Source organism: Mytilus galloprovincialis, chromosome 9 (assembly GCF_965363235.1).
Source record: "Mytilus galloprovincialis chromosome 9, xbMytGall1.hap1.1, whole genome shotgun sequence".
Lineage (NCBI taxonomy): Eukaryota > Metazoa > Mollusca > Bivalvia > Mytilida > Mytilidae > Mytilus > Mytilus galloprovincialis.
Window position 1 is genome coordinate 77779733 of NC_134846.1, and position 15861 is coordinate 77795593.

The 15861-nt window shown below is 32.4% G+C and overlaps 1 protein-coding gene across 2 annotated transcripts in view; it reads left to right on the forward strand.

Annotated features, from left to right (window-relative positions):
* The window catches only part of LOC143046023 (G protein-activated inward rectifier potassium channel 3-like), an 87300-nt gene that overhangs the window by 29244 nt on the left and 42195 nt on the right, over nucleotides 1-15861 (forward strand). For both annotated transcript variants that reach the window (XM_076218966.1, XM_076218967.1), the window contains exon 4: nucleotides 5269-5353. The gene's annotated coding sequence lies outside the window, so the exon portion shown is untranslated. The remainder of the gene's footprint in view (nucleotides 1-5268; nucleotides 5354-15861) is intronic.

A 15861-nucleotide genomic window follows, 5' to 3' on the forward strand; every position in this document is an offset into this window, starting at 1 on the left:
AATGTCATGACAAAAGGGATAATCAATCTCATTACTGAAAACAACTGACAATGTCATGGTAAAACGTGAAAAGGGATAATTAATCTCATCACTGAAAACAACTGACAATGTCATGGTAAAAAGTGAAAAGGGATAATCAATCTCATTACTGAAAACAACTGACAATGTCATGACAAAAGGGATAATCAATCTCATCACTGAAAACAACTGACAATGTCATGGCAAAAGGGATAATCAATCTCCTCACTGAAAACAACTGACAATGTCATGACAAAAGGGATAATCAATCTCATTACTGAAAACAACAGACAATGTCATGACAAAAGGGATAATCAATCTCATTACTGAAAACAACTGACAATGTCATGACAAAAGGGATAATCAATCTCATCACTGAAAACAACTGACAATGTCATGGCAAAAGGGATAATCAATCTCCTCACTGAAAACAACTGACTATGTCATGGCAAAGGAGTTAATCAATCTCATCACTGAAAACAACTGACAATGTCATGACAAAAGGGATAATCAATCTCATTACTGAAAACAACTGACAATGTCATGACAAAAGGGATAATCAATCTCATTACTGAAAACAACTGACAATGTCATGACAAAAGAGATAATCAATCTCATCACTGAAAACAACTGACCATGTCATGACAAAAGGGATAATCAATCTCATTACTGAAAACAACTGACAATGTCATGGTAAAAAGTGAAAAGGGTAATGAAAACAACTGACAATGTCATGACAAAAGGGATAATCAATCTCATCACTGAAAACAACTGACAATGTCATGGTAAAAAGTGAAAAGGGATAATCAATCTCATCACTGAAAACAACTGACAATGTCATGGTAAAAGAGATAATCAATCTCATTACTGAAAACAACTGACAATGTCATGGTAAAAAGTGAAAAGGGATAATCAATCTCATCACTGAAAACAACTGACAATGTCATGGTAAAAGAGATAATCAATCTCATTACTGAAAACAACTGACAATGTCATGGTAAAAAGTGAAAAGGGATAATCAATCTCATTACTGAAAACAACTGATAATGTCATGGTAAAAGAGATAATCAATCTCATCACTGAAAACAACTGACCATGTCATGGCAAAAGGGATAATCAATCTCATCACTGAAAACAACTGACAATGTCATGACAAAAGGGATAATCAATCTCATTACTGAAAACAACTGACAATGTCATGGTAAAAAGTGAAAAGGGTAATGAAAACAACTGACAATGTCATGACAAAAGGGATAATCAATCTCATCACTGAAAACAACTGACAATGTCATGGTAAAAAGTGAAAAGGGATAATCAATCTCATCACTGAAAGCAACTGACAATGTCATGGTAAAAGAGATAATCAATCTCATTACTGAAAACAACTGACAATGTCATGGTAAAAAGTGAAAAGGGATAATCAATCTCATCACTGAAAACAACTGACAATGTCATGGTAAAAGAGATAATCAATCTCATTACTGAAAACAACTGACAATGTCATGGTAAAAAGTGAAAAGGGATAATCAATCTCATTACTGAAAACAACTGATAATGTCATGGTAAAAGAGATAATCAATCTCATCACTGAAAACAACTGACAATGTCATGGTAAAAGAGATAATCAATCTCATTACTGAAAACAACTGACAATGTCATGGTAAAAAGTGAAAAGGGATAATCAATCTCATTACTGAAAACAACTGACAATGTCATGGTAAAAAGTGAAAAGGGATAATCAATCTCATTACTGAAAACAACTGACAATGTCATGACAAAAGGGATAATCAATCTCATCACTGAAAACAACTGACAATGTCATGGTAAAAAGTGAAACAACTATCAAAAGACAACATATAAAGACTGAGCAACATGAACTTCACCAAAATCTGGTGGTAATCTCAGGTGCCTGGAAGTGTAATCAGATCCTGCTCCAATAGTGGTACCGTCATTTTGCTCATATAAGTTAAAACAGATTCAAACCAGGAATTTGGTGCATAAAGGTTAAGAAAAACTGATAAAAGTTGTAAAAGACTGCATCACATATTTTTCTGACAGTAGTCTCACATAATCGGAAGAATGAATGTTAAAATTTGAAAATATCTATTAGAATTAACTTTGTATTTTGTGATTGTGTTGAAAGTTGTGTGAAGTTAATGCTATTGAAATCATCTGATAAGATAACGTCTGTGATAACAAGTCTTTTTAGTGACAACGCTGTGTGAAGTATTTATAAAACACCTGTATTTTCAAGGGCACCTGTTAGTTTGCTTCCTGGATGTGCCAATCAATTTTAAATGAATCGTAGAAAACTTGTCTGAGAGGTTTTAGTGTAGTAATCTAAATCTTTGAGTTTATTTGTTACAATCTGCCTGTTTTTATACTTATGTTCATTTGTTGTCATGATTTTACTATAAATCAATTTTCCAGATGTCTTTAAAATAATCTTTCTTTTTCGTTCAAGGTGAACTATTTAATAGGTTTATTTTTTGAAGTATATTGCTAAATACATTTAGATGATTTCTAATTTCAAAAGCTGATATTATAAATTAGAATTAAAAATTTTTGTTTTAAGTTGATAAGATTGCTCCTGACAAATAAATGCGAATTACCTTATACCGCAGTCCCACTAGGCCATGATCGCACTACAATCTGCGAAAAAAGTAAAAATTTAGACGATCGTAATGAGATCGTGCAGATTGCAGTAAGGACGTTGTATCATCGTGAAAACAACGAAAATTTGCTGCTCATACCGCGACCTCACCACGATCTGAATAAATTTAAGAACGTGGTGAGCGTGGTGCGATCGTGGTCTACTTGGACTGGGCTTTAGTCTTATGAATTTTAGTATTAAAGGATATTTTGAATGTTTCTAATGTCAGACATTACATGTCACCCTTTTGGGAGGTCTGGTGGTTAGAAAAAATATACAATTTTGCAAAATTTCTTTCTTTTTCGTCTCATGCTGCTATAAAGAGAAGACAAAGATACCAAACAAACATTCTAACTTATAAGTCAATTCAACTAACAACACCATAGCCTTAAAAAAAGAAGAAAAAGACCAACAGACAAACAACAGTACACATAACACAACACAGTAAACTTAAGAATGAGCAACACGAACCCCACCAAAAACTAGGGGTGATCTCAGGTGCTTGGGAAGGAGAAGCCAATTCTGCTCAACATGTGGCACCCATGAAAGGATTGCCTAAAAAAGGATAAGTGGGGTAAACACTAATGAGGCAGCAACTTAACAACACAGGTTAAACAAAATAAAGTCTTCAACATTGGACTAGGGCACTCTATCACCAGGATGATGAAACATCATTCAGCAGTCTTCAATTAATATAAATCACCAGAATTAGTAGTGAATACATTAAAAAGGAGCTAGATTTTTAAAACATAGCTTGCCCTTTCTTTTGGCTTAGTTAACCCTTTCCTCCATGGAATATTTTTTTTACATGCTTGATTCGCATAGGATTTTTTTCTATAAATAAAATCCTCAGGTTTAAAGAATTCATACATTGCAAAAAACAAATATTTCATCAAATAAATTGAAGTCAGATATTCTTATGAATATCCTTTTCATATTGGATACAAATTTTATTAGGTCTGATGCAGACATTTTGTAGTCAAAGCGTTTCACTTGAGGTTCTACAAAAGCGTCAAAAGGCGTCATTATGTAGTAAAGGGGTGGCGTCATTATGGAGGAAAGGGTTAAGGTGACCTAAAAATTTAAGGAATAATTGTTTCATGCAATTTAGCATCTCTAATTTCATATGAAGATATATACGGTAATAATTGATCTGTTCTGCTAAAAAAGCGAAAAATTCTTTTTATAATTTAGAGTTTATAAATTTAGAATTAGGCCACAGCTTGATGACACTTTGCATATTAGAATATATTGTAAGTGGAAGCTTATGGTGCTTCTTTAATAAAAAATCTATTATTTTTTAATATCCTTACCTAAAATACCATTTTACTATAATATCACAAAAGTATGATATTGTCTTATCAAAGAGAATCAGCTTTAAGAAAATTTTACAAAGACTGGTAACTTGGTGAGTAACTAGTTCAATATTTTAGGCCATTTTAGGAACTTATTGTATTTGTAATGTTTCATTGATATAAACTCCATATATGTTATTTCAGAATTTTAAATCAGATTCTTTTATGTTTTATTGTCGAGCCTTCGACTTTAGTCGAAAAAGCGAGACTAAGCGGTCCTACATTCCGTCGTCGTCGGTGTCGTCGTCGTCGGCGGCGTCCACAAATATTCACTCTGTGGTTAAAGTTTTTGAAATTTTAATAACTTTCTTAAACTATACTGAATTTCTACCAAACTTGGACAGAAGCTTGTTTATGATCATAAGAAAGTATCCAGAAGTAAATTTTGTAAAAATAAAATTCCATTTTTTCCGTATTTTACTTATAAATGGACTTTGTTTTTCTGCGAGGAAACATTACATTCACTCTGTGGTTAAAGTTTTAAAAATTTTAATAACTTTCATAAACTATCCTTGATTTGTACCAAACTTGGACAGAAGCTTGTTTATGATCATAAGATAGTATCAAGAAGAATATTTTGTAAAAATAAATTTCCACTTTTCCGTATTTTACTTATAAATGGACTTAGTTTTTCTGCGAGGAAACATTACATTCACTCTGTGGTTAAAGTTTTTAAAATTTTAATTACTTTCATAAACTATCCTTGATTTGTACCAAACTTGGACAGAAGCTTGTTTATAATCATAAGATAGTATCAAGAAGAAAATTTTGTAAAAATAAATTTCCACTTTTCCGTATTTTACTTATAAATGGACTTAGTTTTTTTGCCAGAAACAAAACATTCACTCTGTCGTTTAAGCTTTTAAAATTTTTATAATGTTCTTAAACTATCCTGGATTTCTACCAAACTTAGACAGAAGCTTGTTTCTGATCATAAGATATTATTCAGAAGTAAATTTTGTAAAATAAAAATTCACTTTTTCCGTATTTTACTTATCAATGGACTTAGTTTTTCTTCCAGTTAACATTACATACAGTCTGCAGTTAAAGTTTATACAACATTTATTAGATTCATAAACTATCCTGGATTTTTTACCAAACTTGGAAGCTTCTTTCAATCAAAAGACAGTATCGAGAGGGAAATTTTTATTGATGTTTTTCCTCATTTTGTTGAGTCTGCGATTAACAGCAAAAGTAGGCGAGACACTGGGTTCCGCTGAACCCTTACGAATTTTTTTACAGAGAACAAACAAGAATTATTAGAGAAGACATCCATTTGATTTGACAAAATTAAAATAATGTGACACCATATGGCCAATACATTGAGGTAGGTTTTAGAATATCATCTTAATTTATTTGTATATACATGAATAATTATACTCCTCCAAATGAAGGGTGAGTTTACTTTTTTAAAAATCTGTCTGTCTGTTGGTCCCATGAAATTCCCACTACAGTTTTCTCTGAAACTACAATTTAGAAAAAGACCTCTTGAATGAGACATATTTTTATCTCTTGTCCTTGAGTCTGTCTCTTGCCTGTCATGGCTTTGTGACATCAAATATGTTTGACAAGGTCTTAACAACCTTGACTCTGACCTGTCACAAATGCTACTTATATTGATAAGTTTGACCTGATATTTTAATATTTAAGGTATCAGCTGCAGTCTTTATTAACTTGTTTGCTGCTCTTAATTAACAAAAAGTTCCTACTGCAGCTGATATTTTACAAAATCAATATGTAGTAAATCAGATAATCCCCACAATATATCATCTTTGGTATATTTTAAACATTCATTGAAGATATAAACATTTTAATTGTTGTTTTACAAATGAACTGACATAAAGTGATAAACCTTGAAGAAAATGTCTTTTATAAATTTGGTCTCCTACAGCAAAGCCAAAGGCAAATTAAGTTTGCACTCCTTCAGTGTGTCGCTCTGACAGTCCAACAAATAAGCTTTCCAGTGTTTTGTCGAGCCTGTAACTTTTGTTGCAGAAAGCTCGACATAGGAATATTGATCTGGCGACAGCAGCGTTAGCTTACTACTTAAAAGCTTTATATTTTAGAAGGTGGAAGACCTGGATGCTTCATACTTTGTATTTAGATGCCTCATGATACGAAGTTTCCGTCTGTCACATGTCCATTGTCCTTGACCTCATTTTCATGGTTCAGTGACTACTTTAAAAAAAATGTAATGTTGATTTCTCAGTCTTATTTATAAGTAATAGGATACTGGGTACCTATATTTGGTATGTGTGTATCTTGCAACGTCCTCATAAGGGTCAGATAGTTTTCACTTGACCTCAACCTCATTTCATGGATCAGTGAACAAGGTTAAGTTTTGGTGGTAAAGTCCATACCTCAGATACTATAAGCAAAAAATCTAGCATATTCAGTGTATGAAAGGACTGTAAGATGTACATGTCCAACTGGCAGGTGTCATCTGACCTTGACCTCATTTTCATGGTCCAGTGGTTATAGTTAAGTTTGTGTGTTTTGGTTTGTTTTTCTTATACTGAATGCAATAGGTCTACTATGTTTTTTGTATAGAATGATTGTAAGGTGTACATGTCTGCCTGACAGGTGTCGTCTGACCTTGACATCATTTTCATGGTTCAGTGGTCAAAAGTAATTTTTTTGAGTTTGGTCTCTTTTCTTATTCTATATGCAAAAGGTCAACTGTTTTTGGTGTATAGAAATATTTTATGATGTACATGTCTGTCTGGCATAGTTCATCTGACCATGACCTGAAACATTTTCATGGTTCATTGGTCAATGTTTAGTTTTCTTGGTTCAGTCTGCTTCTTAGAAACTAAGCAATCGGTCAACAGTCAACTATGATTAGTGTATTGAATGATTGTGATATGTACATAAAATTGAGAATGGAAATAGGGAATGTGCCAAAGAGACAACAACCCAACCATAGAGCAGACAACAGCAGAAGTCACCAAAGGTCTTCAATGCAACGAGAAATTCTCGCACCCGGAGTCGTCCTTCAGCTGGCCCCTAAACAAATATATACTGGTTCAGTGATAATGAACACCATACTAAACTCCAAATTGTACACAAGAAACTAAAAGTTAAAATAATACAAGACTAACAAAGGCCAGAGGCTCCTGACTTGGGACAGGCGCAAAAATGTGGCGGGGTTAAACATGTTTGTGAGATCTCAACCCTCCCCCTATACCTCTAGCCAATGCAGAAAAGTAAACGCATAACAATACGCACATTAAAGTTTAGTTCAAGAGAACATGTATTTCTTGCTTGGTTTATATGACCTTGACCTTATTTTCTTGGATCCTGTTAAGTTTGTGTGATAGTTGTACATTTAGTAAAGCTTTATAACATAATATCAATGATTAGTAAAGAAGGCGAGACATTTTAGTGTGTGCAATACACTCTTGTTCATCATTCTTGAAGATATTGATTGAATTTGGTATATAGTTTTATCATGACCAGTTACAAATCAAGTTTGAATTTTGTTCCAGTCCGATGATTTTAAGCAGAGTAATGGTCCTTGTACTTATAAAATTCATGCAAGTAATTAGTTTTCCACACTTTTTTCAGCATGCTTGAAGATATTGATTTGATATTCAGTATATAGTTTTACCATGACAAGTTATAGGTCAATTTTGAATTTTGTTTTAGTTTGGACGATTTTTTGCAGTTATAGTCCTCAGACTTTAAATATTTATGCACAGAGTCAGTCTTCCCACTTTATTTGATCATGCATTAAGATTTGGTTATAGAAAACTTTACAAATTACTGGTTAAGTTAGCATTTTGTTCCAACACAATGAATTTTTACATGTTAGGGGACTAACATGCATAACTCTCAGAAAGTCAACCTGCTTAACTATTATTTAATAAGACTGGTTTATAATCCTGGTACCTTTGATAACTAATTAGATCAGACTCAAGTAGCATGGTTAGTTTTCTCTATTGAATTGTTTCACATTTTGTTCTGTCATTGGGCAATTTATAGCTCATTATATGGTATAGTTTTTGCTCATGGTTGAAGGCTGTACGATGACCTATGGGTGTTTACATCCTTGTTCTTGGGTCTCTTGTGGATCTCATTGATTATTTGTATTATTTGTCTCCCAATCATTACAGTACATTAGTTGACAACAGACTATCAGAAATATTTTCAATAACCTAATGTGGCAGGTGAAATCTACACTAGCCATATATATATATATACACTTATTCCTTACAGTAGCATGCTAAATTTCTTAAAAACCCATGGGATAAGCTTTTAAGTGTGCCCTTTAGGGCATTCATCCTTATCTTCAGCCCTGTTATCATTATTTAAGTTTAAACTTGGTAAAAGAAAACTTTTAACAAGAAAAACTTGATCAAATCAAAATCATGTATTGTATCACTATCTTTTTCTTTTTATTGGCCAAAGAAAAGGTTGGAATTCAAGGCTCCCACTATGTCTTCTGTGTATTACCATTTTAATTGTTGAAGGCAGTATGTGACCTATAGCTGTTAATTTCTGTGTCACTTGGTCTCTTGTGGCGAGATGTCTCATTGGCAATCATATAACATCTTCTTTTTATGCCCCATTTATGGGCATTATGTTTTCTGGTCTGTGCGTCCATCTGTTTGTTCGTCCGTCAGTCTGTTCGTCCGTCCCCTTTCAGGTTAAAGTTTTTGGTCGAGGTAGTTTTTTATGAAGTTGAAGTTTGATCAACTTGAAACTTAGTAAACATGTTACCTATGATATAATCTTTCTAATTTTAATGCCAAAGTAGAGATTTTATTCCATTTTCAAGGTCCACTGAACATAGAAATTGATAATGCGGATGAGGCATCCGTGTACTTGGGACACATTCTTGTTTATAAGTATTACTTAAGTTGTCCTTATTCAGTTCTTCCTAATTCATTGTTTTTACCATGTGCTTATTGTTTTCTTAACAAAACTGCATCATTCCTAAAGTTAATTCTGATTTGTTGATTATGGTCAAAGATTAGTTGCAAGAGCAATAAAAAGGCTTAGATTTTATTCCATCAAAGTTCATACAATGTAAGCATAACCGTTTTCACATTAAAAATTTTGACCAAGCGATATAATTTTTTTTTTTCGATAGAGACGAAAGGCCATCAAAGGCCATCATACTATCACATGGCTCTGTTTCTGATGATGGAAAATTAAGAATTATTAAACTTTATATTGATTTAATTAAATGATTCCAAGGTCTGTAGGTGTTATCTGCTTCTTCAAGGATTAGTGTTTGATCAGAAGTCATTTAGTTGATTGGTATAAATGTTATGTTCAATTAAACATACAGTTTTGTGATGTAAAGCGATTGTTAAAACAGTTAGAGAAATAACCTATTTTACAGTTGAATATGTGTCAGCCGCATGCACTCAACGGGAATATGACATCTACGATTTGTTGTTTATCCAGTGCTTTATCGATAGTCAATACAGTTTAATTATTCTAGGTTGATTTAAAAATGGTCAACAATCTTTTTATCTAAGGTTAAAATTGATGTCAAGGTTTGCATATTATGCACTTTTGAGGAAGAAAATATTCTTATTGATTTATTCCAATAGGATTAAATCATTAACATGGAATTTAACGAGTTTAAACAGAAAGCTTCCTGATACAAAATAGATTTACAATGAATAACGTAGTATCTGAATTCAGATGACGTTAACTCAGACAGTCCACAAACAAATCAAAGAAAAAACAATACTAAGACAAAGAATAAGTTTTATGGGAACTTTTTTCAATGATTTATCTGTTAATTTTTCCTTTAATAGCACGTCACAGTACTATAGAACTTGGTTAAGCATGCTCTTAAGTCTTTTTTTTTTTAACTTGATAGAGAAAGACTATTTTGCAATCTTTACTGTTTAACTTGATTTTTTGTCACAGAAGTGAGACTTGGGCTTGCTGTTTAAAAAATAAATATTTTAAAGATTATATAGTCAAAAAGTCTGGTCAATATGCACCTGTTATTCTCATGTCTGTTGATCAAATTTACCATTGTCTTTAACTTTGTGTCAAATACTATATTTTCCCCAGGCTTTGTATTGTCTTTGGATGGTTGCTGATCTTTTCAAAAGACAAAAAGTCAATTGATTGTCAGTGATATTGTTTGCCTTAAATTAGTGGAGAATAAAGGCTTTTTCCCCTGGAGAAGAATCCCAATTTGAAAAAAAATGGCATAAAATTATTCCAAAAAAGACAACTTTTTTTCCCAAACAGTACAGTCTCAGTAGTAATTGTGCATGAATACAAACTGAAAAACTCTCATTTAAACAATTTTCATGCCTAAAATGACTATATGTGCACATTTGAGGGTCTATTATATATCATCACTAATAAAATGGGTCTTATTTTAAAGCAGGGTTTGACTCTTGAAAATGGGTCTGTAAATTGAAGTTTCAGTCAAATTCATGGTTTATTTTAAATTTCCCAATTTGATGAAAATGATGCATATTTTCCCAATAAAAAAAGGTAGAGGTAGTTTTGAAAAAAGCCAACAATATACTGATTGTATTAAAATAAGAGAATAGAAAGCAGAAAGACTGTGTGATATTTTGTTTTTGAGATATAACTAATAAGCCATTGAAAATTTGGCAGGAAATGATCATCTCTAGATTTTTCATACTTTGGCCCAAAATTAAGAAATAATTTATCAAGAATTTTATAAGGTTTTCAAAAATTGGTTTTTAAACTGTATGTAATAAAAATATGAAAAGAAGAATACAGATAAGCAGGCAAACTTTTTAATAGCACTACATGGAATAAAAACCAGAGGATTCATAATATTTAAAAAAAAAGTTAGAAACAAAAACCAGCAAACAACCTTTAGCTTTAAATTATGCTCCATTTTTTCAGAATCCAAATATAACAAAACTGTCTATATTTGTCTTTTTAAGGTACTCTTATAATGCTGTGTAGCAATATGAATACTGGTCATTACAATCACCTGCATTTTATGTTTCAGTAAAATTGGTAAAGTTTCAAGTAATGAATGAGGGGCCTGATGGGGGGTGGGGTGGGGGTCTCATCACAATTCACGAGTTGATTTTTTTGTCAATTACGATTCACAGAAAATAAATTTACATGATCGCCATGTAACACAGGAACACAAAAATATATATATAAAAAAAAAACCTGTTGAAAAACAGATTACAATAGCGAAAATGCGCCAATCACAAAGAATGAAAATAACCAATCAGGCCCCTCATGTATTCAAAATTTACTTATGTATTAAATAGAAAAATTCAAAATTATATAAGCTGTTTGAACCAATTGAGAAAAGGAAAATTAGGTTTATTGTGAATTTCTCCATGGTCACTGTTTGGTTCAGGAGTGGTATCTATTGGAAAAAGGAATATCATCAAAACTTATGGTTTCCTGACAAGTATTGATATTTTTGGAATTAAAGTTATAAAGGAAACTAAAGATTAATGAGGCAATGTACTCATTGAAACACTATGATTCAGCAAAATTATAAAATAATAGGATCATATAGTATTTGGCATGATTACTTTTATGTAAATTTACAAAAAGCCATTTACATTTCAGAAAATGCTGTCAGATATATTATGTTTAATTGTCCAGAACAGAGTTTATAATTCAGGAGTTTTAACTAATGGAAAAAACGGGATTGAGCTAAATTTTCGCTTTTTATTAGATTTATTTTGATTGGTTACTCAAATATGATAATAAATGAATAAAATCTAGTAATTTGTTTGGTTGTATTCATCCCAGTATAATAGCTCCATTCTAGAAGGAGTGAATCAAAGGTGGTTACAGGGCTTGAATTATTGGAGTTAATTGTTTCCATTTTGGCAGATTTTGCCAACACAAGAAACAATAGCGGTTCCTCAAATTGACCATGCAACAAATCCTTCATCTTGTAGCAATATTTTTATACGACCCCAAAAATTGAAAATTTTTTGGTACCATGTTGGCGACATCGTCGTCATCCTCGTCCGAAGACTATTGTTGTTTGCACTCACACTTTAGTAAAAGTAAATAGAAATCTATGAAATTTAAACACAAGGTTTATGACCATAAAAGGAAGTTTGGGATTGATTTTGGGTGTTTTGGTCCCAACAGTTTAGGAATTAGGGGCCAAAATGGGCCCAAATAAGCATTTTTGTCGAGCCTGCAATTTTTGTTGCAGAAAGCTCAACATAGGGATAGTGATCTGGCGGCGGCGGCGTTAGCTCACTTCTTAAAAGCTTCATTTTTTATAAGGTGGAAGACCTGGATGCTTCATACTTTGTATATAGATGCCTCATGTTACGAAGTTTCCGTCAGTCACATGTCCAATGTCCTTGACCTCATTTTTATGGTTCAGTGACCACTTGAAAAAAAAGTTCAAATTTTTTGTAATGTTGAATTCTCTCTGATTATAAGTAATAGGATAACTATATTTGATATGTGCGTACCTTGAAAGGTCCTTATGTCTGTCAGACAGTTTTCACTTGACCTCAACCTCATTTCATGGATCAGTGAACAAGGTTATGTTTTGGTGGTCAAGTCCATATCTCAGATACTATAAGCAATAGGGCTAGTATATTCGGTGTATGGAAGGACTGTAAGGTGTACATGTCCAACTGGCAGGTGTCATCTGATCTTGACCTCATTTTCATGGTTCAGTGGTTATAGTTGAATTTTTGTGTTTTGGTCTGTTTTTCTCATACTATATGCAATAGGTCTACTATATTTGTTGTATGGAATGATTGTAAGGTGTACATGTCTAGCGGGCAAATGTCATGTGACCTTGACCTCATTTTCATGGTTCAGTGGTCAAAGTTAAGTTTTTGAGTTTTGGTCTTTTTATCTAATACTATATGCCATAGCTAGGTCAACTATATTTGGTGTATGGAAAAATTTTATGATTTTTATGTTAGTCGCCCAGGTTTTATATGACCTTGACCTCATTTTCATGGTTCATTGCACAGTGTTAAGTTTTTGTGTTTTGGGCTATTTTTCTTAAACTATAAGTAATGGGTCAACTATATATGTTGTATAGAAGCATTGTTAGCTGTACACTACATGTCTGCCTGGCATGGTTCATCTGACCTTGGCCTCATTTTCAAGGTTCATTGGTCTTTGTTTAATTATCTTGGTTAATGTTAAGTTTATGTGACAGTTGTGATAAAGCTTAGCTTTATACTTAGTACTATCAACATAATATCAATGATAAGTATAGAAGGCGAGACATTTCAGCGTGTGCACTCTTGTTCTTGGTTTTCGCACAATAACTTAAGTAAAAGTGAACAGAAATCTATGAAATTTTAACATAAGGTCTATGACCACCAAAAGAAGGTTGGGATTGATTTTGGGAGTTTAAGTCCCAACAGTTTAGGAATTAGGGGCCAAAAACAGGTCCCAAATAAGCATTTTTCTTGGTTTTTGCACAATAACTTTAGTATAAGTTAATAGGAATCTATGAAATTTTAACACAAAATTTATGACCACAAAAGGAAGGTTTGGATTGATTTTGGGAGTTTTGGTCCCAATGAATTAGGGGCCAAAAGGGGCCAAAATTAAACTTTGTTTGACTTCATCAAAAAATGAATTATTGAGGTTCTAAAAATTGATATGCCAAATCTAACCGTGTATTCAGATTCTTAATTTTTGGTCCTGTTTTCAAATTGGTCTACATTAAGGTCCAAAGGGTACAAAATTAAACTTAGCTTGATTTTAACACAAATTGAATTCTTGGGGTTCTTTGATATGCTGAATCTAAACATGTACTTAGATTTTTGATTATAGGCCCAGTTTTCAAGTTGGTCCAAATCGGGGTCCAAAATTATTTTATTAATTAAGTATTGTGCAATAGCATGAAATTTTCAATTGCACAGTATTGTGCAATAGCAAGAAACTTTCAAATACACAGTATTGCACAATAGCAAGAAATCTTCAATTGCACCGTATTGTACAATAGCAAGAAATATCTAACTGCACAATATTGCGCAATAGCAAGAAATTTTCAATTGCACAGTTTTTATGAAATATTCTTTGAAAATTGGAGTTATCTTTGTTTGTCCAGAATAGTAGTTGAATCAACTTAAATCATTGTTTTATACAATATACAATGTATATTCACTTTTACTACCAACTAATAAATTAAAACAATCTTTACCATTCAGTGATTATAAGCACTTTTCAACATATTTATTATTTTATGATGTATTTAAATGAGTAGTTATTGTTGCAAACTCCATTAGAAATTTGAATAGAGATCAGTTTTGGAAAAAGGGAAAAGGGGATGTGAAAAAAAGGGGGATTCAATTTTTCTCATTTCAGATTTCATAAATAAAAAGAAAATTTCTTCAAACATTTTTTTGAGAGGATTAATATTCAACAGCATAGTGAATTGCTTAAAGGCAAAATATTTTCCACATTCATTCTGTGTCAGAAACCTATGCTGTGTCAACTATTTAATCACAATCCAAATTTAGAGCTGAATCCAGCTTGAATGTTGTGTCCATACTTGCCCCAACTGTTCAGTGTTCAACCTCTGCGGTCGTATAAAGCTGCACCCTGCGGAGCATCTGGTTTGTATTATCTTGGAAAACTTCTAATTTAAGATCATGCCATTACAGGAGATGTGGCCTATGAAACCTTGAACTGTTCCTTCTGAAGCATTTTTGTCATGCATATAGACTATTTTGACTGTTAGTGAAACTATTTGTAAAAGAGAATATTTGAAAAGCACAGCATAAGAATGGGGAGTTTAACTAAGCTATACAGGAATCTCATGTTCTATTCTGTTTGGTTTCCTGTGGTGTACAAACACAACCAGCTTAGATTCTGGAAAGTCTTGAGAAAAGATGTGATGCAATCATTAGAAACTCAAAAAGAATTGAAATTGGATAGTTTTTTATGCCCTACTATCCCACCTACGATAGTAGAAGGGCATTATGTTTTCTGGTCTGTGTGTCTGTTCATTCATTCATCTGTCCGTCCGTTTATTCGTCTGTCTGTCCTGCTGCAGGTTAAAGATATTGGTCAAGGTAGTTTTTGATGAAGTTGAAGTCCAATCAACTTGAAACTTAGTATACATGTTCCCTATACTATGATATGATTTTTCTAATTTTAATACCAAATTAGAGTTTTTACCTCAATTTTACGGTCCACTAAACATAGAAAATGATAGTGCAAGTGGGGCATCTGTGTACTATGGACTCATTCTTGTTAAGACTATATTTTGTCTCGCCTAATGACAGAGCAATGGGTTACATGGCAGAGGTTTTATACATTTGTACTAAGATTAATAATTTAAATATGGGATGTTGAAAGTTTTGAATATAACCAACCCTCCTGCAATAGATAATTTGTACCTAGGTAAATTGCAAGTTTAATATGAAATCAATTTATTCATTCATTGCTAAAAACATTTTTTTTTTATTTTAGAGTGCTACTTTTGTTAACAGTATATAGATTTAGACTATTTTTGATATAGTTCTGTCAAACAGCAGTGGCAGAAAATACTGATAAAACAATCATAAGGTGTTAATTCTTACTAATATTATCAAAACAGCCACTTGACAGGTATTTATAAAGCGATACAAATTATACCCTACCTTTATACATGTAGATCCCCAAAAAATAGTTGTAGTATTAATTATGGATTGCTGTTGGTGTCATCATAACTGTTATGTAGCTATCGCGGAAAGGAAATATTACAATAGGAAAAGTAAAATTGTCCATCATAGATTTTGGTATGAATAGACCATAAGATATCCTTAAAGTTCACCAGTCACTATAAATGTTAGATGCGATAAGGGTTAAATGGCATTCGTATATTAAAAAAATCTGGATTGCTTATAGAGAATATAGTGTATATCA